Raw genomic sequence first — 24,032 nt, forward strand, 5'->3', positions numbered from 1 at the left:
ATCATGATGAAACAATTACATTTAGCTACATATACTACTTTTACTACTGTAGGAATACTAATACTTGAATAAAAATGCTGCTTGGTGGAGTCGTGATCAGGACTCCGCTCTGGTTTGAGTCCTCTTAAAGCTTGAGAGTGTTTCAGTGTGGAGTTTGCATGTTCTTTTCTGTTTGTTTCCCAGTCCAAACATATGTCTGAGATCATTTGTGGCCTCAGTTTGACTGTAGGTGTGAATGTGAGTGTGTGAGTGTTTCCCTGTGTGTGAACTGTGATGGACAGCTGACATTTACAGGATGTACTCTGCTGGGATTGACCTCGTCCACCTTCTACCAGCTGGAATAAGAAGTGTGGATGGTAAGATGTGTGGAAATAATTAATCATACTACTTATCTGGTTCATAATGCCTTTTTTTTATTATTTAAAACAATAAGAGAAATAGAAGAGACACTGTCCATAACAGAACTCATAACTCACTTTGGTATTCGTGGCACTTCCTGATTAATAATACATTATACCATACATTTCAATTCAATAAAGAAAAATGTCAAGAAGCCCTGTATCAAGAAATATCCCACTGATATATCGAGAGGTTATGGAGATCGCGTAGAATACGTTGGAGACATTCCCAGTCACTCAAAAATGTGAACTTGGAACAAAAGATGATCCGTCAAACATTCTTTTAAAGGTTTGTAATGAACAAAAACTGAACAGAAGCTGACATGAGGTAACATGCTATGAGGAAACTGTTGTGGAAAAGAAAGAATTGCTATAAAATATTCTCTACTTTTCTGGCAACACAGCAAAAGAGACAAAACCTTGAAATATTAGTGGTTCTTCAGCATAGTTCTGTAAGTATGTGACATTTGGATTAAAATGCAGTTAACAAGCACGGAAGTGGTTGAGCTAACCAAGTCTGACACTACAAGCTGCCTACAGCTGAAAACATGAAATGAATACACTGCCTAAGCATGCATGTCTAACTTACATACAGTGGTTTCATCAAGCTTCCCTACAGATGGGCAAACCTCACCCGCTCCCTGCAGTCGCTTTTCTCTGCATCAGTGGTGGCATATGGGCTTTTACATTTTACTTTTCGCTCTGTGAAAACAGAAGGAAAATCTCTAAACTAAACAGAGTTTACCTGAACAGACTTCTGCAAAAGGGTGAGATTTCATTTATAATTAATGTCATCTAACACCACCTGGGTCCAGACGCAGACATCTTACACTCATCTGCCCTTTTTTTCTCCCCCCTCTCCCCCTCCCTGCGGTGACCTCTTACCTTTTCTGACGGGGGCTTGACTAACCTCTGCCTCGGCATTTTCGACTCCGTTTTTTTTTTTTTTTTGATTCCAACTTTGGTGTGCCGTTAAATAACCTGACTGACTGAGGAGCGCGAGACGGCTGCAGTTCAACCGGCTTCCCTGTGCGCCTTAAGCAGAGCTGAAGAAACCTGTGCAACTGCCACAGAGCATTAGCTACAAAGTTAACCACGACTGACTCACTCATCGGTTCTAGCCTCCGCCGACATCCACAGCCATAAAATGAGAGACACAGCAATTCTTCTCTATGTGTGTCTCCTGCATCAGGATGAAGGATTTGACACTCAGAGACAGTTAACTACAGAGCAGAGCGGGCTAGGCCCTGAGCACTGAATGGGGAAGCTTGATGTGTTTATGAGTTACAGTCCATGTGATCTTGGCGCTGCACTCGGCTGCAGACTACACCGAAGTCACTGCTCTGTGGCATCGGCAAGGGTGTTAGCATTTATTTGTTCACATCTGAGACATGCTTTTTTTTGTCACTGAGCTAATAAAATGAATTATACGTAATAAAATCTAATCAAAATTTTATTTTATTACTGAAAAAAAAAATCATGTTGCAAAATACACAATTAAATACTATGCACGCAAACCAAAACCTAATCGCAGTGCACTCTATGATTCATAATAACCTACAACCCTATTAGCTGTCATAAAATCCTATTTGCGATTCCATTACATCAAATAGGTACAGAAGCTCAGATTTGTTTAGTTGGATCTCTGTTTATCCTGGGGAAATAATGGCTATTTACACAGCCATGATTATCCAGCTTTGAGAGATCAAATGTAAATCGATGCAGCAGGGAGGTCTGGTTGACTTTGGCAACTGGCGATCTGAATCCCTCTTTTTTTTGCACATTTTTGTTGGCACGGACACAAATATAAAAGAGCTGTGAATTGCTTGTGTTAGTATCTGGAATGACAACCAAACAAATATATCCAGATAATCCAACAGTTTTGTTTTGTTTTGTTTTTTTTGTATTTGTATGTGTTCATAGCATTACTGACACTTGTGTGTGAGTTCAATAGGAGGTATCTGTCCACTCGCGTCCAGGCTGTGATTATCTGAGAGTAAACATGTTTTTTTTCTGATTTATTCTCTTCATCACTTCCAAATTCTCACAATGACAAAAGCGCCTCATATTCTTCAGTCACATCATCGCTTTTTTTCTCCCCCACCTGGTTTCACAGAGCCAATAAGTCTCTTCTACCAGCTTTTTAAATATCATCTTTTCAGGCTGATTCTCTTTTCAGAGTCCGCAGCATGCAGCCCTCCTCCTCTTCATCATCTCCATCATTTCATCATCCTTCAACCTGGTCAGGGACTCTCCCCGATGTTCCCATCAGCCATCGACCACACTGCTCATCCAGCACCGACTCAGGGGAGTCCTGTCTTCTCCAACCTTTATCCTTTATATGGGCCCTCGCTCTAATATCTGATATTAAAAACCAAAAAAAAAAAAAAACCCCTAAATATTATAGCTGCATCACCTCCAGAAGCAGTGTGAGTGTGTTAACTTAAACACTTTGTCCTCATTGAGATGATGAAAAGCTGAGGCACAGTTCCTTTGTGCAGACTCGTCCCAACATGTAAGTCTCTCCGCGTGAGATAATGTCCATAAATCCTAGTGTCAAGTGTAAGCCTCCGCCCTGTTTGGTTTTTGTTTTGTTTTTTCATGCTGGATCCTCAAATAAATTGAGGGTTTTAGGGGATCTGGATACTAAATGTTGTTTTCCATGCGCTATAAAAATAACTATTATGCTCAAAATGCATACATAATTGACCGATTATTCTGTAATATGGAAAAAACAAAGCCATGCAAGTTTTTCATTTTCAAATGCAATTGTAGGCTTACATGTTGCACTGAAAAGAACAATGAAAAGAAATATCAAACCATATCTGTTTGTTAGAACACTCGACAAGGTAACTGGTGACGGTTCTCAAAAGAGACACATGTTTATGTCACCTGATAATGGGAAGGAAATGTTAGTGAGGCACCATGGCACGGTCTCGACAGTGCTACTAATAATCTCTATTAACACCCTGCACGTGTCAAGTCAATATGGTGTTAAAAAGACCAGCATAGTAAAGACAAACTCTCTGTAGCACAATGAAAAGGGTCCCCAAAATGAGGAAAAATGCTATTTTTGCATTTTAAAATTCATTAAAGCATCTCTCAGGTGCTGCCCATTAACTGTTATCATGCACGCTTTGCTCTCAGAGAACCAGCTAACCGTACATTACATCTGCAGTTTGTCTTCACTGTCTCTAATTTGTACAGCACATGCACGGAGCGCACATCCCTGCTAAAAATATAAAATAGTCAATTCCACATGCAGCTGGTTAGTTTTAAATTTACGTCAATATTTGCGAAGCACGCTTATGAATCCGTGTGCATAATGTGTGTGCAAAGCATGTTACGTGTTTGTATTTATCTCATAATAGTGAGAAGGACGGCACCGTTTGCTGACTGCACCACAACATTTGAGAATGCAGAGTCTCACTAATTAAATGGATTTCTGAACTAGACATTTTGGCCGGCACTTACAAAAATACAATGCCGCAAAGATAAAATATGTCAAGACGCGTCCACAGACAGCACATGCCTGGGTACGCTACTGTACCCCATCCCTATAATCACACTGTAAGGACGGCTGTGAACAATGTGAGAAGCTGTGCATGGAATGGAAGTGACAAAAGCCTTCAGCAAAAAAACATGCACACATGTACGTTGGCCAAAATAAACACAGAGCAAACCGCAGTCTGTGTATATAGGCTATTCCAGCTAATCCTTCATGAGTATATGTGCTTTTTCATCGCTTTCATCTTGCCATTTCCTGTGAACCAAAGTGGCTCCGTGCTCATTTGCATTAAAGCAGACTGCCTGAGATTTGTGTGCCATCAGGTGTTCACACCTGTCTGGAAATTGGGAACTAACTTTTCACGAGAAGCCTGTCACAGTAAAGGAAATACAATTAAACTCAAGCCTTAATAATTAATTTTATGGTCAATGATCTTCCCAGCAATAATTCTGATGCAACTAATCATCTGGAAAATAAGAATCACCCGGACCTTTTTCCATTTGTTTTGTTGCCAAGCAGCCAGCAATTTCCCTCCAACTGCTCCTCGTGAAAGCAAGGTGCCAGCATAATGCATAGCGCTGGATAGTGTGTGCTGGTGTATAATTTGTTTTTCTTTGCATGAGATCGCCTGCCCGTTTGCATTTTGGGAGACTGTGACACAAAAGGAAGAATCCTCTGGTCCTGTTGCTTTTTGCTAGTTTTATTCCCCTTTTCCACAGAGGCAGAACCATCCGTAGTGAATACCAAAGCTGCATAATACCCAAACTACTTAACTACTATGAAAATATCTGCAAGGATGATTTGTATCTTCATTGCCGATATGCAGCAGGAGACTAAATCGGTGGACTCAAGACAACATAAGTGATGTAGTTATTAAAAAGGAATTAAGACAAAATGAATATTAATTGACCATAAGACCTTTCACTCTCAGGTGGGGGTTCATTCATTATATGTGTCATAAGGTATAAAGAGACTCTTTGTGGGTGTGCGTGTGTGTATGTGAGTGTATGTGCTTTTATGTGATTCCCTCATTTTGAATTCCCTTTAACATTTAAATTGAACATGATACCTTAAATGATTTCCTTTTCCCCATAATATATTCAAATAGTGCCGGAAAACCGAGCTTCAGATCAGATTGTAAAAAGGATAAGACTGTATTTCATTCTGTATATCTGCGGTTGCATCATAAAAGAGTTAAGCACCTCTTGTGCGCGGCGCAGGATGCAGCCGCAGCTCAGTGAAGTTGGGTTAGCCGACCAGCAGGACGTCATCCCGGGTACGACTCTGGCTTCTCTCTCAGAAGACAATATTCACAAGAATAAACTGTGAAAGCATCTGTTTTGCCTTCAACGTGATGAATATATAAAAGAATCATAAATTGCTTGCCCTCACTAACGGTAATATCAGAGAAAAAAAAATAAAAGAGGAGAGTAAGAAAAGTAATGAGCATTTATAATGAAAAGACAGTAGCACAGCAGTGCATCTCTGCCTACTGTTTAATGCACACAGCTGCACGGTGTCAGGAAAATATGTGATATATGATCATCTTATCAAGCACTGCGAATAATTGTTACACCAAACCTTTAATATATGACATTAGTGTCTTTGTGCTTTTATTTTCAATGTTTTTATTTAGTTTTGTTTTTTTAATCATGCATGCAGTCCTACTGCTTAATAGTTGACAGAGGCTGTGAAATGAGGATATGTGCCAATAAAGAGGGAAAACCAATGACAGTATGCATACAGCATCGAATACTAAAACATTAACCCTGTGATTCAATAGCTTTATGTGCATAAGTATTAAGACTGTGTCATATTAAATATATTTTATGCACTTTAATGTCTTCTGTGGTAATTTGTGCATTCTTCATCATTCCAGCTGCATGTGATATTTTTCAAATGGTAATAACTTATATCCCAAAAATAAGTTTGCCATCACTCAAATGTAATTTCCTGACTTGTGCACCTTTGTGAGAAGCTACGGTCACCTCGACCTGCTGCAGTCTCTCTCAAACAGAGAAGCATCCTTCCCTGTTACACGCCTCACTATAGTTGGAGTGTTTGAAAGCATCAGAAACATTTCAAATGAGGCTGACATTGTTTTTTTTTTTAATATCGACACGCTACCTTTGCTGCTGGAGAGGCACCATGTGTTGTTGTCTCCTGGTTTGACAGTAGGCTTTAAGAGACAACATTTTCCATGCTGGTAAGTTATAGCCCGAACAACTGCAATGCTTCCTGCAGATCTCCTGTAGAGCGCCACAGTCTGCACTGTCAGTTCATCTGAGTCGCACCACCAGATCTGACCGAGCGGCACAGGAGGGTCCCGTTAAATAATGTACAGCCGGAGCAGTGTTGACTTCATTTGTTCCAGGAAAATATGGGCAACTCCAAAAACAAAGCTCTAACAAGACAAGGTGTGTGACTCCAGTGTCTCAGCAGCCTAACTGAAGGCGTGGCTGGATTATCGTTCTTCTGCACAGCACAGCCGCACACACCGTGCTTTCTCAGAGTCGTCCACAAAAGTGTGAAATGGATAAAAACATGGTTTACTTTCTATCAGCAGCATCAGACTCACTTTGTTCTACCCATTCATGTTCCATCTTTTCATTTTGTTTTCTTCTTTGGTCACATTTCTTTTTCTCTATGCACATTTCCTGACCTGCTCAGTCGCAGCCTCTGTAGTGAAAGAACTAACACCAACAGCCTGAGGCAGGATGCCCTGATTTCCCACAGCGGGAGAAAGGCTTGCCTGTGATGGCCAGGCTTTTTATACGGGTGCCAAGGTTGTGGAGGTAGATTGATGTGCTTAACAGTTGATCATCTCTTGCCACCGTCCCCACTGACTAATCCCAAAACCTTTTGTTGGAGTGAACTTCACCTGAAACTACATTTTTTTTTTTTAGTCGATCCATTTAACCACCAATGCATAAACAAAAGCGTTTCTCCATACATAATTCCATGTCGATCTGCAGTGAAGAGGCTTGCTCGAGCGTGTGTTTGTGGGTGAAATCGTATATGAACGTTAGGGAGGAAAATGAGGGTGACAGGAGCCAGCAGGAAGAATTGCAACAGTGCAACGATACACAGTGTCACTGAGGCTTTGTAAATGAGGATGACGGATCGTCTGTGCTCAGCCTCGCTCCATCTCTATGGGCACCAACTGCCTACAGGCCTTTCTTGCCCAGTGGTCAACATATCATCTGGAGAGGTGAAGATTGCCTGTCTGTCTCCCTGGAAGATTTTAAATTACAGATAATAAATAAATAACATGCCAAAAGCAAGTCCCAACAACTGTCCAATCTACATTCAGACACATTTTTTTTGTTAGCAAAGGCAGTATAAAAATCACTTGTTGCTCTTCTTCATGCTCCACGGTTTCTGGAGACTGAGGAACGGCAAGATGCATGTTTTTAAATTGAAATAAAGCGTGTGGCTTTTGAGCCTTTTCTCTCGTTCAGACAATGTCGACAGGGTTGTGCAATGGTGCAGAGGGTGCCGACTGATACTGAAGCCATATTTAGATTTACCTCAATCTGAAATTATATAGCTGAATCTCCTAAACAGGTGAAATCAAGGGAATGCAATGGAATGGACAGAAAAGCACATCAGAGAAAAACGCTATTTCCATCAGTTATCCCTCAATTAAAATCACCAATCGGATTGCAAAGCATGGTGGGGAAAAATACATTTATACTGTGACAGATCGACCAGATCTCAAATATTCATTCATTTTGCTGTATTACTAAGTAAAGAATCCCATTTAAATCCTGTCACTTAATGCTTAAAAATCCCACAATCAGAACAAGACAGACGCGACATTCCTGGTTGAGGCTGCAGGCTTGTCACACACCCCCATAATTTGAAGGTGTCATCCTCCCTGAGTAATATTTTCAGTTTGGCACAAAGGAATGTTTTCCCAGGCATGGATATACACTCAAAATAGTGTTTGCTGTTGAAGAATATCCTGGAGCAATAACTTATTACACATCTAGTAATAAAATCCCTGGAGAGAGAAAAACAATGTCTGCGAGTTACATAAGACTATAACACAAGCTCAGCTGTTTTTATAAAGATGGGTACCTCCATTTCCCATCCATATGAAAGGAAGCTAAATGCCACAGACTCAGAACAACTGGTATATAAGTGTTTGTAAATTTGCATGCGCCCACTTGGGACTCTCTTACAACCTGCCAAATAATATTTCAACTGGGGCACAGCACCGCCGTCATATAAAGAGGCAATGTATATTGTTTTTTCCTCTTACCATCCCTTGTTACCAATTTATGACAGAACAGCAGAGGGAGAAAGACGATGCTGGTGCGAGGAAAGCGGGGATGACAGGCAAGGCCAGCAAACAAAAAAATAAAAAAATGTTGAGTGAAAGTAACAATATTTGTTTAAAGCTGTGCAATATTCAAACAATCATTCACAAAAGCTGACTTCAATAGCTCACTGGCAGCATGTAAACAAAGTTAATGTCTGCAGCCTGTATCGCCGTGAATCTCATAACCCCTTGGCCCTGAAGCCTTTTCCTCAGCCTCCCCCGCAAGTCCAGTGGCTTATCACATAAACGATTATTGACCGCTTTGTAAGTCATCAATACCATCAGCGCAGTTTTACATATGGTAAGCCGAGCAACTTCATCATAGTAAGCCAGTAGAGGCGTAGACCTGAGAGGCTATGCAGCCACAACAGGTTTCACAGGAAAAAAAAAAACACAAAAAAAGTGAGGAGAGGCTTTTTCATTTCCCCCCACAAATACTGAACATGGGCTGTTCTGGACGAGTGGGAATGTTCAGTTGATGGGATTCGGTTTTATCTCATCATGCGCTCACTAAGACAATCTTAAGGTGAGCGAGAGGCCAGTGCATTGTACTGTTAACAATGATGTGCAACAAAACAGAAGCACACGTAACATGGCTGTGTGATGGTGCAACGTATTGGTATATAAAATGGTGCCTCAGGTCTTGCAGCTGAGCCAAAACAACTTAATGGATTAATTGGGAACCAACAGAGATAATTAGGCCTTTGGGGTTGTATGATTCCACCCCTCGTCGACTGTTGCCTCAGAAGTGTGATGTAGTGCGTTCCTGCTGTGTAATCGAGATAATTAGCAAGAATGTTGTGTCACTGTCCAAAGATTAGCAAAAGGGAAAGGCCAAACAAGGCTCATTAAAATGTGGTTCCAACCTAGAGAGACTTGACGGGTTTTATCTAGTGACAGAGGTTGTGTCTTGTTTTCATTTACCTTATTTGTGTCCTAAGAAAAGTGGAAGATATTAAGATGAAATATTTAGTTTTTCATCTAATAACAAGGGCTGTTTTCTTCACACACGGACACCACAGCTAGATGAAGCAGTCCAACCTTTAACTTGGCTCCAATTAACCAGTGTCCACACAAAGAGGCTGCAATGCATCAAGTTATTTAGCTCATACTAGAACGTTGCACACGACTGTCATATATTTATTTCCCCCGAGGTTAAATTACTATGGATAGCTAGCTGTTAGCCGGGACTAACTGAGCCAGGGCTTCAGTTGTTTACTGTGCTCCTATTATTGGATGCCAAGGTGTCCTTCTGTGAGGCTGACAGGCACTGAGTAGTAGGCCAAATTGATTGGTCTGCTCTTGCCCACCAAAAGGACCTGAACTCAATTTGCTTGTGATGGCTTCAATTTCCTGGCTGGACAAAATCCCCCCACTCCTCTCTCCCCTGCTCTCTCTCTCTCCCTCTGTGTCTCTCGCTCTCTCTCAGCATCCCTTCCTCGCTCAAGAGCTGTCATTTAATTTCATTACTCAACGGGGGAGGTTCATGCCCCGTCACAGTTTCTGTCTTTCGTCCCCGATTCTGTTCATGTGAACCTTAAAGGGAGTCACAGGAAAGACGGGCTTGTTTTTAAGACATTGGGTTGTTTCAGCATCTCCTGGAATCGCGTCATTTGTATTTTTCTAACATTCAACTCAAAGCTTGTTAAGATATGTTTTCCTTAAAAGAGGATTGGAGGATTAATTATTTCGGACCATTGATGAAAAAGAAGCATTTTTCTTTCTTTTTCCTCCTTCTTAAGCAACACTTTTGGTTCCTTCTTATGAATTAAATATAAGCCGTGATGCATAAACTAAAATCTACGCAAATATCTGTTGGGTGAAAGGTTATGGTTGAAAGATATTCTACAGATGGGCTTAGCGGTAGTATCCATCGCAGTATGAAAGTGATTATTCAACAGGAAGTCATCAAAGGTTCCACTCATTTAGGTCTTTCTTTACAAAGCTTATTTTCTTCCATAACTATTCTCCGGAGCACAGACCCAATTTGCTTCTCCAACATACTGTGGCAACATTTCATGAACTAATTTCAGATGCACGTAATGCCCACAAAGTCAACGGCTGATTAGAAAGAAAACAGGATCTAACACTGGAGTCAAGCATGGAGGTCTTTGAAGTGATTACCTTACATGTTTTGGCCCTGCTTTTGTTGCTTCCAGATAAACATGTGGAGCCACTCAGCATATGCCAGCTTATGTCAAGATGAAAGATTTTACCAGCCATTATCAGAGACCTGCAGATTGTTCTGAGGGTATTAGCTGGCCTTAGAAATGTGCTACAACTGCAAAGATCCTGCTCTGATTTTAGACACTGTGGACGAGGGGGGTCAGCTTCTCAGCACTTTCAGATGATCTAGATGACTGGCAGGAGATTAAGGATTGGCAGAATCTGAGGTTACTGAACAGAGCTGGCACAGTACAAGCTATATATAGATAAAATACTCATGTATACACACACAAAGCACATATAGAATATTTTATCAGCAATCAAGTAAGATATACAATAAGCTGAAGGGGGGCGTGCGGCGTCCTACAGCCCCAACCTCGATCATTTTCTCTTGCTTTTAGTCCTCTTCATCTTAGAGGAAATGCTCTCTTCTGGGTGTATTTACCAGCGGTCTTACAAGCTTTTACCTCCAGGAAACAAGCAGCTGATCTGGCTCATATTTTACAATGATTCATCTTGCTCAGTATCAACCAGGAGGCATAAATGCGATACAACCAAATTAAGGCCGCTCAGCCAGACAAACAAGCTGGGGAATTTCAAGCCTATGCCTTTTTTGTTTTTTTGTTTTTTTCATTTAGATTTGTGAGCTCCTAGAATTTATTGCTGCATTAAGACTGATTTCTTAAAACAGTTTTTTCTTGTTGTGGCTGTTGTTTACCTCCTTTCGCTTCTTTGTTGTTGTTTTTTTTCATTACCAAAGAAAGCATTGTAAAAAAGACAGTATTACAGCTCATAAATATATTGAATTGTCACTTGACAGTGTTTTCTACAGTCCATTATATTACCTCCTCATCCTCATTGTATCTCCAGTCTTTTTCTATCATAAAATCAAAATTGCATTAAGAAAGCAAAAACTAATGTAATGTATTTTAGGAACATCAATGCTAACATCGCCTCCGAAAGATCTACATTTATCATTGTACTCCCCATCTGAGCACAGCGACCGATCAATTTATTGAACTCATATCGTATTCATAGGCAGCCTTACATCCTCCGAGCTGTTTGATCAGTTAAAGCAAAGATGACTTCTGCAGAGGGGGTGTTTAGTTTGCACAGACATGCTATGCCCTGCCATCGCTGGAGGTGTCTGTTCTGGCTCTCTTCAAGTGAATCAAAAAGCCCCAGAGGGACAAAGCCAGAAGCTTATCCATTGTGCATGGGGAACAAAGGAGAAAGCGCCCTGTGAGTGCAATGAAGGGGGGAAGACAGCTGGACACTGATGGTCCTACTTAGCTTGAAGGAAATCACACAGATTCATACTAAGAAATGGCAGCGCAACACAAAAAAGCATCTCCTGTTCTTGTTCTTTTCCACATCCATTTGTTCCACATAAAGGAAAGGTCTGATCAGTCCGTTCATCAGCCAGATCACACATGTGAACATGCGAAACCAAAGGAGTTGCAGGTATTTCATAAAATGACATTTATTGATTTAACATCGATCAGTTGTGATCGGCTTGCATGATCACTGAAGCACCCAACATAAAGACACATTATTTAAATATGTTCTACAGTTTATATCATCATCACTGTTTTTTTTTTAAGATATTTTGACTTTCAGGTTTAATTTCATAAAACATTATGTAAATAAAATTTCAGAATTTTTTTTATCAATAGTTTTACATACAATTTTGGATATCAAGGCTGTGATTCAAATAAAGTTTGACTGACTTCTAACGATATAATAATTTCAAATGATAGTTATTGTGTTAAGCATGTAGTCGTGTTATTTGTGTGAAAGTTCTTCCCTTATTTTATCAGTTTACCAGTAAGAGAGCTTTGCTTTATATTGTAATTCACAAACATAATAACATTTAAGTATAATTAACAATAAATACAATTGCTACAATATCTCTGTTGTGATTTTTTTTGTTGGGCTACTGCCAAAACCACTACATACACACAATAATCATTCATCGTGTAATATATCTGTGTTTGATACAAAAATAAGACGGACTGCAACTCTTTCTTAGCAAAGCAGGTATTCAAACATCTATTGTGAAAACCAGGTACTTCAGGACAAGTTACAGTAAGAAAAGAAACAAAATCCGAAAAAAGAAACCCCCCTTCAGATGAATTCAGAGGACTTTCTCCTGAGACAGAATAGGATAGTGTGAAGCTCGGTCTACTTCCAGAAACAAGCCAGTTTCCTGCTCCTGTCTCTATTTGAAGGGTAGTGATGTGTATAATACATCTCACTGTGAAAGGTTCTGTAGTAGATTGAAATGACTGAAAAAAAAAAAAGTTAAACTGCGAGCTGCATGGTAGGAAGGAAAGGAGATCATTTCAGAGAGATGTGGAGATGTGTGGAGAGCAAAAGAGAAGCACTGTGTTTAAAGATGTGCTCATCACAACATTTTAAGATACAGTAGTGTATATATTTCTGTATTTGTGATTATGTTAATATATATATATATATATATATATATATATATATATATATATATATATATATATATATATATATATATATTAGTATTGACTTTGTGTCATGGAGCTGTTGTGATGCAGCCAGTTAAACTGCATTCTAAAACAAGATGGATTGTACCGCGCACACAGCTGTGCCAAGCAGATAAATCAATTAAAGTGACCTGATCTGACAAGTAGTCTCATCCTCAGACAAGCCTAATATAAGAACGCACATCCATGAGACTTATGCCTCGCCATGTCTCACCATGGAACCTCTCTCTCTCTCTCTCTCTCTCTCTCTCTCTCTCTCTCTCTCTCTCTCTCTCTCTCTCTCTCTCTCTCTCTCTCTCTCTCTCTCTCTCTCTCTCTCTCTCTCTCTCTCTCTCTCTCTCTCTCCCTTCAGAAACTGATTAATAGACAGGTTGGCAACGGTTCAAGAAGATCGGCCAACCTTTAATTACAGAGGGGCTAACAGATGATAAAAATCTCTTTTTTAGTCTCAAGCAGATGAAGATTCTTAATCAAAATTTTTCATCAAAAGGCAACCCGATTCCTGACCTGCAAGTCATTTCAATATGATTAATAAACAAAATAACAGGATAATTAGTCTTTAGAGGATTTATTTCGGGTCAGAGTGCATAATTACACGTTGTATACGTATTCTGTTTCACAATGGCATTGAAGAGTTAAAAGTTTGCGTCTTTTTAATCCAGAATGAAACCGCAATTGGTGTGAAACCCTTTAACTGTTGTTTCTATACGAGCACAGAGCCCCTGTGTGTTCACAATGTGTAGAATAGCACAGTCCCTGCTTGTGAAATGTTTGAAAATCTCACCTATGAACACAGATCCAAGCAGCTGGACTCCTTTCATGCAGAAACAAAAGAGCCAGATGACAATCGAGATTTTAAAGGCAGCAATCAGGAGTCTGGATTGAGCTCACGCTGAATCTTCCACAAGACTCCGGACAAAGTCATCATTCTGCTGCGGAGAGGACAGCGCTGAGGAGTTTTATCCTGAACTCATCAGTACCTTTCATCTTAAGGGTCATTTTCTAAGTATCAATCGTCTCTGTACTCTACCCTCCAAAAATCATGAAATCTGCTGCAAACACATCAAAGGGACTTTTTTTTTCTTTTTTTGGGGGGGAAAGCTGTCCTCAAGACATGGCTGTTTCAGACCGTATTATCGCTAAATTTAGCGACGCATTTACATTACACCTTAACGTGGAAAGTGCACAATGAAAGCAGACCCGAGATGATTGCAACTCAACACAAAACTGATATGACTAATTAATGCGTGTCCAGAGAGGCCTTAGTCTTTAATCATCTCAAGTGTACGCTCACTTTTATCACACAACAGAGGAAGTAGAATTGTGAACCCCCTAAAATACTATTTGTCTCAAGTACAAAAAAAAAAGTTAGGTTTTTAATCATTTGGGGAAAATAATATTGTGCCTAATTCAAAGAGAGCAGCTACGAACTGTGTTGTTTTGAAAATGAGTGTGATGATCCGCTCCAGAATATCTAATGGCACGATGATTTAGATAATGATGCAAAGACAAATTCAAAGAAAGAGAAGAGACAAAGGAAAATACATACTAGAAGGGAACAGAGCGGGACCCCATAAGAGCGACATTTCTTGTATGCCAGAGTGCTGACTATTGTGGGGCTATCATGATAACCCCTCACTGCAGCTGTCAGCTGATGACGTTCAGCACGCAGAGAGAGAGAGAGAGAGAGAGAGAGAGAGAGAGGGAGAGAGGGAGAGATGCTCCCTCTATCAGTCTATCAATATCTTGCTGTGTCTCTGTCTCTGTCTCTTTCTATCTCTGTCTCTCTCAATTCAGTTCAGTTTGAATCTTCTTCACTGGCATGACAGGGAGAGAATCCATTGTACACGGTGAGCAACATACAAAGGATCCAGACATATAATGGAACAAGACATGCAACAATGACGGATACTAAATAAATTATGAAACATATTCTGTCAATAACACTGACAGTATGCATGGCAGCATCGAAATGAGCTCAGCATAGTCAGTTATATATGAAGATTTGCTCCTTACATGTGCTTTATGGCGTAAATAAATATTAGACAGTGATTAGTTTTAATTACACCTCCTGCATTTTATCATATAAAAATTTCAGAATGTGTGAATATATGAAACTGTATTTTAACTTTGAGAGAACAGAAAGACAGGACACCTCACAGCTAATAGTAAAGCCCAAGTTTTAAAAAATCGACACTGTAATGAGAAAAAATCAAAGCAGGTATTTCCTCTGTTTACAGAAATGTAGAAATGTGAGCCTCTTCCTCAAAATTTAAATGAATGTTGACAGTTTGTCTTTTAATGATTAATTTGAAAACTGTTCATAAATCGTGCAATGTCCTTCTGTGTTGAAAAGCTCTTTAAGGCTAGCAGGAATAAACACCCGTTTTTGGAGGGTGTAAGAGGGCCTTAAAGTCCAAGTATTGAAACACTGGATGGTGCATCCATCCATCTTCAATATAATGTATTCATATTCAACTTTTGGAGCTGCAAGGAACCATGGATACAGACCACCACACGCACGCACGCACGCACGCACGCACACATACACACACACACACACACACACACGGACACGGACACAGACACTAAGTACCCTCACGATGAACAAATTTTTGGACCGGTGGAGACAACCACAGTACTTGGAGGAAATAAATCCATGTACGCCCCAGAAGAACATGCAATCTCAGCATAAAAAGCCCACCCAAAACCTCCATCTGAAATGGAGATGTTCTTGCTGCGCTAACCTCTTTCCCTCAGGCCACACGATGGTGCAGTGTGCAGCGCTCTGGCCTCGCAGCGAGGATGCTGTAGATTCGCTCCATACCAGGCCTTTCTGCGTGGAATCCTCCTGATTCCTCCCACAAAATCCAAACACTCAAAATCATGCATAATGCCCGTGTGTTTGAATGGCAGTTCGTGTGACTGTCCTGTGATGGAGGAGTGGCTGAACCGTAATTATTATGAATAAAATTTCCAACAATGGAGACCCTGTCGTCTTCGTGTGCCTAGTAGCACATTAAGTATTTGTAACACTTCAGATTCTCACTCGGCAGGTGAAATATCTCACGAGTCACGCCAACACCTTGACACGCACCTTTAACTTATATGCGCTTGTTAGAAGACAGCAAGAGGTGAGTGGAAAAACGAGGACATTCTGCCTCTTAGTTAATCGCAGTCATCACCTTGGAAGACCACATCAAATCCATCTCATTTTGTCTTCTACTCTCGATCTGTCTCTCTCGTTCACACTCTCCACTAGCCTTGTGGCCTTTTATAACAAATTACCATCCTTGTTAGTGGTGTTTGATGTGAGCTTGACAGGTTCTGTTCATTCAGAGAACCACGGAGAACACAGTGTCTGCTCTGAGCTCCGTGGGACTGGCGTATGGTAAAGGTGCCTTGTCACAATTATATCTACCCTGCATCAAAACTCCCCACACTGTCTGACATTCAGCCCCAGAATCTCTTCAAACAGAGCACACTTTGGAACAAAAAATGGTAGCAAAAGAAGAAGAAAAAACTAAACTAAACAAAAAAACTGTCAATTTTATGCACTATTGCAAGTTGCTCAACTGATTAAATGTGGTGAAAACCTCTCAGCAAACACAAGTCATAATTAGCGGGTCAGCAGAGAATGTACTAGAACACTAAACACAGATCTTTATCAGGGGATTAGCTCAAATACCTGCCATTTCAATTCGCTGATTTTCTGTACCAATATATCAGCTTGTGATTTGTGTTGAAATATCGCTACGTGTGTGTTTGTGTGTGTGTGTGTGTGTTTTATCTATCACATGTTGCATCACAACCTAGTCTGGATACAGGGTCTATGGGAGACAGACAGGCAGACGGAGGGATGAATCAAATGCTCATACAAAGTGGAAGAACTGAATCACAGTGATCAACCCCTTGTGGGTTCTCGCCCATGCCGTTACCTAGTCTTATCTTAGTGAAGTTTCTGCTCGATTTTCAGCTCCCTGAGTCCAAACTTTTAGTTTCACCATTCTCAGAGCTTTGATTTTACGCGCAGCTGCTAAAGAGCCATATGTTTCCCACAGGAAACCGTAGAGAAGAAAAACACAGTGAAATCTGAAACGACTCAAAATGAATGGTGATGCTGTTTTTTTTTTTTTATCCAAGCCAATACTGAACGGCTTTGCGCTTGAAATACCCAATATTAAAGGACTCAGAGCCGGCTCGAAAGAGTTGATGATGACATGCGTATCCACGAGTAAAATTGTTGTTCTAGAAACACTCATTCAAATTTGGGCTTTTCTCTGTATTCTCCACCAGCAGAGAAATCGTATAAGCTTTGATGTTTACCTAGAGGATTCTTCTCCAGCCTTGTAATTCTGCTGTTAATTCAATTTTCAATTTTCAACATCTTTCTTTAGATGTTATGCTTTTTTTTTTTTTTTTAGAAAATATATTGAAGGCTGAGTTTTCCCTCTCTTTATATTTGCTCCATTTTCTACTTTGTTTTCTTTTGCTTTTGGTCAACAGCCAAACTTCCAATGTCTACAGAGAATAGATGGCATGTTTCGCACGTTTATAAAACCCATTTTTCTCCGTCAGGGCCAAATGAGAATGAAAATAAATACCGATGTTGACTCACACTGGCTTCCTAAGTTAAAAACTTCACATATCTCTTTCAATCCGGTGGCAGGCGCACATAACGTGCCCCCCTCAAAAACAATCAAAGCAATTTGCCGGGATTTATTTGAATATGTGTGTCACCTCTCTGAGAAGAGATGATTTGTTTGTTGGAAAAAAAAGCTGTGTGTGGAGACAGAGAACCATTACAACCTCAATGAGTGACAGTACAAAAACACTTCCATTCATCTCTTGGAGGTATGAGCAGGTAAATGGTCTCAATGACACACACACACACACACACACACACACACATAGACACACACACACATACGGAGCATTTAGCTAACTCTTATCCCTAGACACGTCTCAAGAGCTTTCATCCACCCTCTCACTCTCACTGTAAAACATTGGTTTTAGGTCATGTTACTACCTTTGGGCTGACCTCCTGAGGTATTCCACCAGCCTTTAAGACTATCTATCTCTGTGTTTCTGGCTCCGTCTTCATCTGTCTGTCTCTTGATCTGTCTCTGTTCTCGCCCCCTCTCCCTGTCCACACTCATACACACACACACACACACACACACACATGCATAACCACACAAACTCTCAAGCACTTACCCTCATGATCCGGTAATGCGAGTCTAGCACTTGTACTCCAATTATTCTCCTGTACTTGTTCTTGAAATGGTTCTTGCCTCTCTCTTAGCTCAAGAATGTCATGCCCCCTGTGATTTCTGCCGGACCCTCAGAGGCCTTGCAGTGTTCGCCTCTTCAAGCTCATCTATTTTCAAATGCACATTTCACTGCTATTTGACCTGAAATTGATTCAACACATACAGTTTTAGATGGAGTGAGTGTTTCAGCACCAATGTGGAAGTCCTAATCAGTGATGGAGTTGTTAAAGAGCCAAGCGATGTTATATAAGACTCTGTGTATCATCTCATTATAACGTATAATAGATTAGTTTTCCTCCCGTTTTATAAATATTATTATTCAGTGTCATTTTCATCCAGTGGGCATTCAAAAGATTAAGGCTATAACGAAGGGAGAATGTTTAATAAGGGAAGAATCTAGGAGTTGAGATGTATATTTCACACAGATATTTATATCCTCATTCATCCCTCTCAGACCAGAGTCCCACTCTCTATTTACACAATGAACAAACATCTTTTTTCATAGTGTACTGGTCAGGCTGCATTTGATCCCACCAGGTTTTTTTTTTTTTTTTTTTTTTTTTTCCAAAAGGAATGGCACTACTTTCCCGTCCATAATAACCAGATTTATTTTTTCTGACCTAAAATAGAATTTATTCCAAATAAGAGGTCGGTGAAGAGCATCCATTCATAAGACCACAGTCACTCAGCATCTTTATTGTCAGACAACAGTTTGTGTACATGCTAGTAGCATTAGCGCCGTGCTTGTTTTGTTATGCAGGGCCTTTTTGAAAGCTCGCAGAAAAAAAAAAAGTGTTCCATTCTGATATCATGAATAAAATAAAGCTCACAGCTGCATGCAACCAAACATTACGCTGGCAGTGGAAACCGAGAGCGTCGGGAGTAACTTACAGCAGGGCAGGGATATCAGCATACAGATAATCTGCCCCATCTCTCTTGCCCATTTAAGGAATAATCTCTATCTTTTATGGTAAACCGTCATCATAAGCTTAAAACCAGCGCCGTAATGGTGGAGACAGGCAGCACCATCAAGAAAGCCTCGTGCACCATCAGCTCTCAGGGCGGGCAGAGCAGCTTTAATGGCATCTATACAGCCACAGGGTGGCCATATGCTTGGACATTTGGTGATGATACATGCGTGCACAAACACACACACACACACACACACACACACACACACACACACACGCACGATTCATACCAGCGACTGTTAACAGCCAAGTGACACAAGGATCGGCTTTAACGCGTCTCCCTTCCGTCTGTTGGTCAGTTTGACGAGATTCCCCACATAATCCATGAAGACGGGGTGCAGATTCAAAAAATTGTTGTCGCACGTCGACATTTTGTCAACGTTATGTTCTAAGTCTTTCAGTGCATGTTGTTGCTTTAACATGTATCCCAACTAGCGGCGTGTGTCTTTTTTAATGGCATGTTTAATGTAATAAGGGGAGAAATGCAAGCACTCAATACTCAGTGCTCTTCCATCTCCCGCTGTTGCATTTGTGTGTCTCTCCTCATTTCTCTTTCTGTCTGTCTTCTCTTTCACTCTTCGCCCTCTAAAAAGAAGTGGTCAGCATTAGTGGCTTGACCTCCATTGTCCTGCAGAAGGAAGAAGATCCAGCCAGAGGATGTAAAAAAAAAAAAAAAAAAAAAGGAAATCTGCCCGGATATGACCGAGATGTGGGCTCTTCGCTGGTCACTTAAGCTAAAGAATAATCTCATTACTCAGTGGAGACAACATACTGTACCACTAGAGAGCATGGACTGGAAGAGACAGTCACTTAAAGTGAAATTCAAAAAGCCATTTTCTTTTTTGCAGTCTAACATCTGCCAGTGATGACTGATAAGATTTCCCAATTTGCTCGACTGACAGACGGAGAAAAATTAAATATCCGGGAAACTTGGTTCCTTTCTTTCATGTTTGTGACACTAGATGGGAAGATCATGTACTTTTGAGTTTTAACTGAGTTTAAATGAGTCTCAGTTTCACATTTTACACTTGATGGGTGCTAAAATCATACATAACACCTTCAAATGAAGATTTTTTTTTTATTCTGTTTTTCATATGCAACTCGCCACCTTTGAAACAGTTCTTTTGAATATGTGAGCATCATTACACTACTTACTCTGAATAACACCTGTTTGCTGTTTTCTTTCATGCAGAAGTGCTGTTTGTAAATTTATATGGCGGAGAATTATACAAAAAAGCAACAAGGCCAGGGAAAAAAGATGGAAGGAAAAGCTGAATGAGGGAGAGTAAGAGGCATTGGCTGAGAGAGGGAGAGGTTAGCTGGGAAGACAAACAGACATAGAGATCAGAATTGAACACTGAGCTTAATTTCCATGTCCTTTTTATTCTCCGGGGAGAACTCAGCCGCTGCACTCAGCAAACTCCAACCCCCATTTCCTCAGACGTTCAGGTTTAAAGACACACTACAAAGACATCCCACCTGCCTGCCAGCACCACAAGGGGGAAACATTGTCCATCAACTCTACACACTCCCTACAAGCGTGTCTTTTCCCTCTTTTTTCCCTTCAGTAATTTGTGTGATTGTGTGTTTGTCTTTCACCCCGCTCCTCGGCTCTTTCTTTCAGTAACATAATCAATATGTCCCATCCCTGTCAATCTAAAACTTGAAACTCACTTACATCAGAGACCAACATCCATCATACATCTCAAGGTCACGGGTGGACAGAGGATGAATGGCCGAGATAAATGTGTGCATGTTTTCCTGTAAGTGTGTGTCTGTGTGTGAAGAGAGAGAGAGAGAGAGGGGGGGGAGACTGAAGATTGAATGAGTGTGTTACAGAGAGACCCAGAGAGACACAGAAACAGCAACAGAGGCAGTGGTGGTGGGGGGGGGCGGCGACTAATGGAGGAGTTGCACAGAGCTCAGCACCACCCTAAGAGCCTCTGTAAGCCAGACTGAGTCGTGGTCTGAAATTAGCTGATTTTTCACTGTGAGCACTGCACATTATCTGGGTGGGGAACGGAGAGGAGTAGAGCAGAGGAGCACGGAGACGAGAAGGTGGGGGTCGGCGTTTAACTTAACAAGATTAATATGTTTGCCTCATCTCTCTGGGTTTTATTTCCCTCTCCTTGCTGGGCCCTTGTCAAATCTCTTTGGACAAGCTCTCACACATGACGCTGGAAGGAGACCTGAAGGACACTCCGCAGAGTGTCAAGAAAAAGGAAGAGGCTCCATTTTGCGACTCTGTGATTAACATGGGTGTAAATGCACGTCTAAGCATGACGGACCCTCTCTGTTAGCTTCCCATTGGCTTCCTAATCTCGTCCCTTGCCTTAGAAAGTAGCACTTCTAAAAAAAGATGGAATGAGCCTCTTTTTTTTCCTGTGAAATGGACCATCATCTGCATATCCCATGCATTTCGAGACATCAGTTGGACATTTGTGAGTTTGAAGACGTTTTGGTGGGCAGCAGCGCAGATGTTTGACGGTTAGGCAGATTAGTGAGCAATAATGAAATCAAGTCATGGGCCTAAAAGAAAAATGAAACATGCTCATTTAGACCGTATATCCATAATGATTACGTTAAGAATATCTGTGTATGTAGACAGAGTATTTCTCTGAGGAGATTAAAGAATAGGTATGATGAGATTAAGGAGAGGGATGAAGCGATTAAGACTGACTACTTTAAAATGATTATGAAAGGCTTAGAAGGGTAGGTCGCACACAGCATATTAGAGAGACATAGAGAGAGGCAGGACACGGAGCAATCTGGAGTTTTTGATCCATGGAAACAACAAAGGGAAAGCTAGCTGCGCTTGTTATAGTCTTATGTCAATGGCATTTTTAACAGTGTTGCTTGATATTACTGGGGAAAAAAGAACAGAGGAGGGAAAACAAAAAGAATAAAAACAAGGCGCATGCACTCCCACATGACCTAGGAGAAACAATGACAATCAAATGGCCTGCAGCAGACTTTCCCCTCCCTCTCCCTTCCTCCGTCTCTTTCTCTGCCTCTCTTTCTCTCCCTCTCTCTCCTTTTCTGTGTACTTTGATGTACAAAATAGCCCCAATCCATAAACAGCACCATTACTTTCACTGCCTACCTACAGTGCTCCCTCTCTCTTTCTTCTCTTTCTTCTCCCATCACTCTTTCCCCCTCTGTTTCTTTCTGTCTCCTTCACTCTCTCCATGCACACTTTCCATTCTCTCCCAACCCTACTCTCAAGGTATATTTCACCAGAGGGTTTTTTTCCCGCGTGTGGCCGTGGTTAATATGGAAGGGAGTTGAAAATTGCGGGCCTTCTGCAGCGTCAACGCTCGCAATCAGATACTACAGGCTGAAAAATTACATATGACTGACATCGACATATAACGATTTTTCACACCTCTACCATTGTATCGGCCTACCTGTCTTTATTGTTCTATCATTCTGTCAAACCTTTCACACCTCAGTAGAAAGCAGCAGAGATATGAAATTCTATCCAAAATGTGATGGCTGAACAACCCCACATTCTCTATATCACATCTTTCTATGAATAAAATTGGCTAGCTAAGATGTTTGCAATATTTACTTTATCCTGCTGTTTCTGTTATGTGTTTGTTTTCCGTCGGCGTTCCAATATCGAAGGCGATGTTGACCTTTGTGGATTGAAGAACTAATGACCTGCCTTTACATTTACAGCAGGAGTAAAACACATTGACGCCAGGTGTTTTGCTGACAATAAATCGAAACAGTGGACTGAGATTGAACACTTTGATGTTTTGATAAGCAAAGGGTGATTTTTCAAACAATATTTTCCCAACATTATAAGCCTCACTTCGATTTTGTGCCCCACTGTTCATATTTCAGCCAGATCAAATTCCAGCTCTTATTCAAATTTCAGTCAAACTACGATGAGGATTAAGGAATGGTCGGATTCTCTCGCGGATCTTCCACTCTGATTTTCAACTGAAAATTTTGGTGTCACTCTCTCACACTATTGAATTGGCTCCACAAAAGTACAACCACAAAGTAGCCGCTTTGTGGTTGTACTTTCCATCCATCCATCTTCTACAGGAGATCAGGGGATGTGGAGCCAGTTATCGCCAATTATTACCAAATGCAAGCTTTTAAACCATTTAAGAAAACCTTGCCACGTGTGAGAAAAGGGAAATTTATCATTAAAGGCCTCTAAATCCAACCGAGACTCAAAGGATGTCCTCATCAGAACATCATTATACAACTGAAAAAACGGCCAGCACGTACACAAAATATTCTGTTTTCACTGGGAGTAGCCAGCATGGTTTAAGTGCATTTCCACTCCCCACTGAGCAAAGGCATCCTTCATGAGTAAACATCCATCTAGTTCAGAGGAACCTTTTGCTGAATACGTACAGTTTGTACAGTCCCTGGTTTGACAGATAAATAGTACAGACTCAGTGCATGAAGCATTCACAAAAATCTTACTGTGTTTGCTGATCCTCGTCTTGCAGACAATAATTTAAATAACACAAAAGTGAAGTTGAGGCTTTTGATTTTTGCATGCATAAGACAATTCCTCATACTGACAATAAAGTGTGTTTAACATAGTGTGATGGACTGGTGTTTATTAATGCATTTTGTAATAATAATAAGACAGCAGAATTTTGATCGCTCTTCAGAAAATACTCTCGGGGCCTGAAAAGTCCTGCCTCAGGACAAAGTTAGCTAAACGATAGTGACGTCACATAACCTGCTTTTATTGACAGCACAGACCCTGCAATATAATGAAGCCTGGATTACAGATTTGTGCACAGTGATGCACAAAAATCCACAAGGCTTCTTCTAAACAAAAGCGAGACACAGCAAATTGAGGCAAAAGCAAATTGCTGATCTTGGGCTCTCTCCTACA

The 24,032-nt window shown here is 40.7% G+C and overlaps 1 protein-coding gene across 4 annotated transcripts in view; it reads right to left on the reverse strand.

The window, feature by feature from the left end:
* Positions 1 to 24,032, reverse strand: part of pcdh9 (protocadherin 9) — a 198,854-nt gene that overhangs the window by 66,907 nt on the left and 107,915 nt on the right. The window lies entirely within an intron of this gene.

Source organism: Salarias fasciatus, chromosome 1 (assembly GCF_902148845.1).
Source record: "Salarias fasciatus chromosome 1, fSalaFa1.1, whole genome shotgun sequence".
Taxonomy (NCBI): domain Eukaryota; kingdom Metazoa; phylum Chordata; class Actinopteri; order Blenniiformes; family Blenniidae; genus Salarias; species Salarias fasciatus.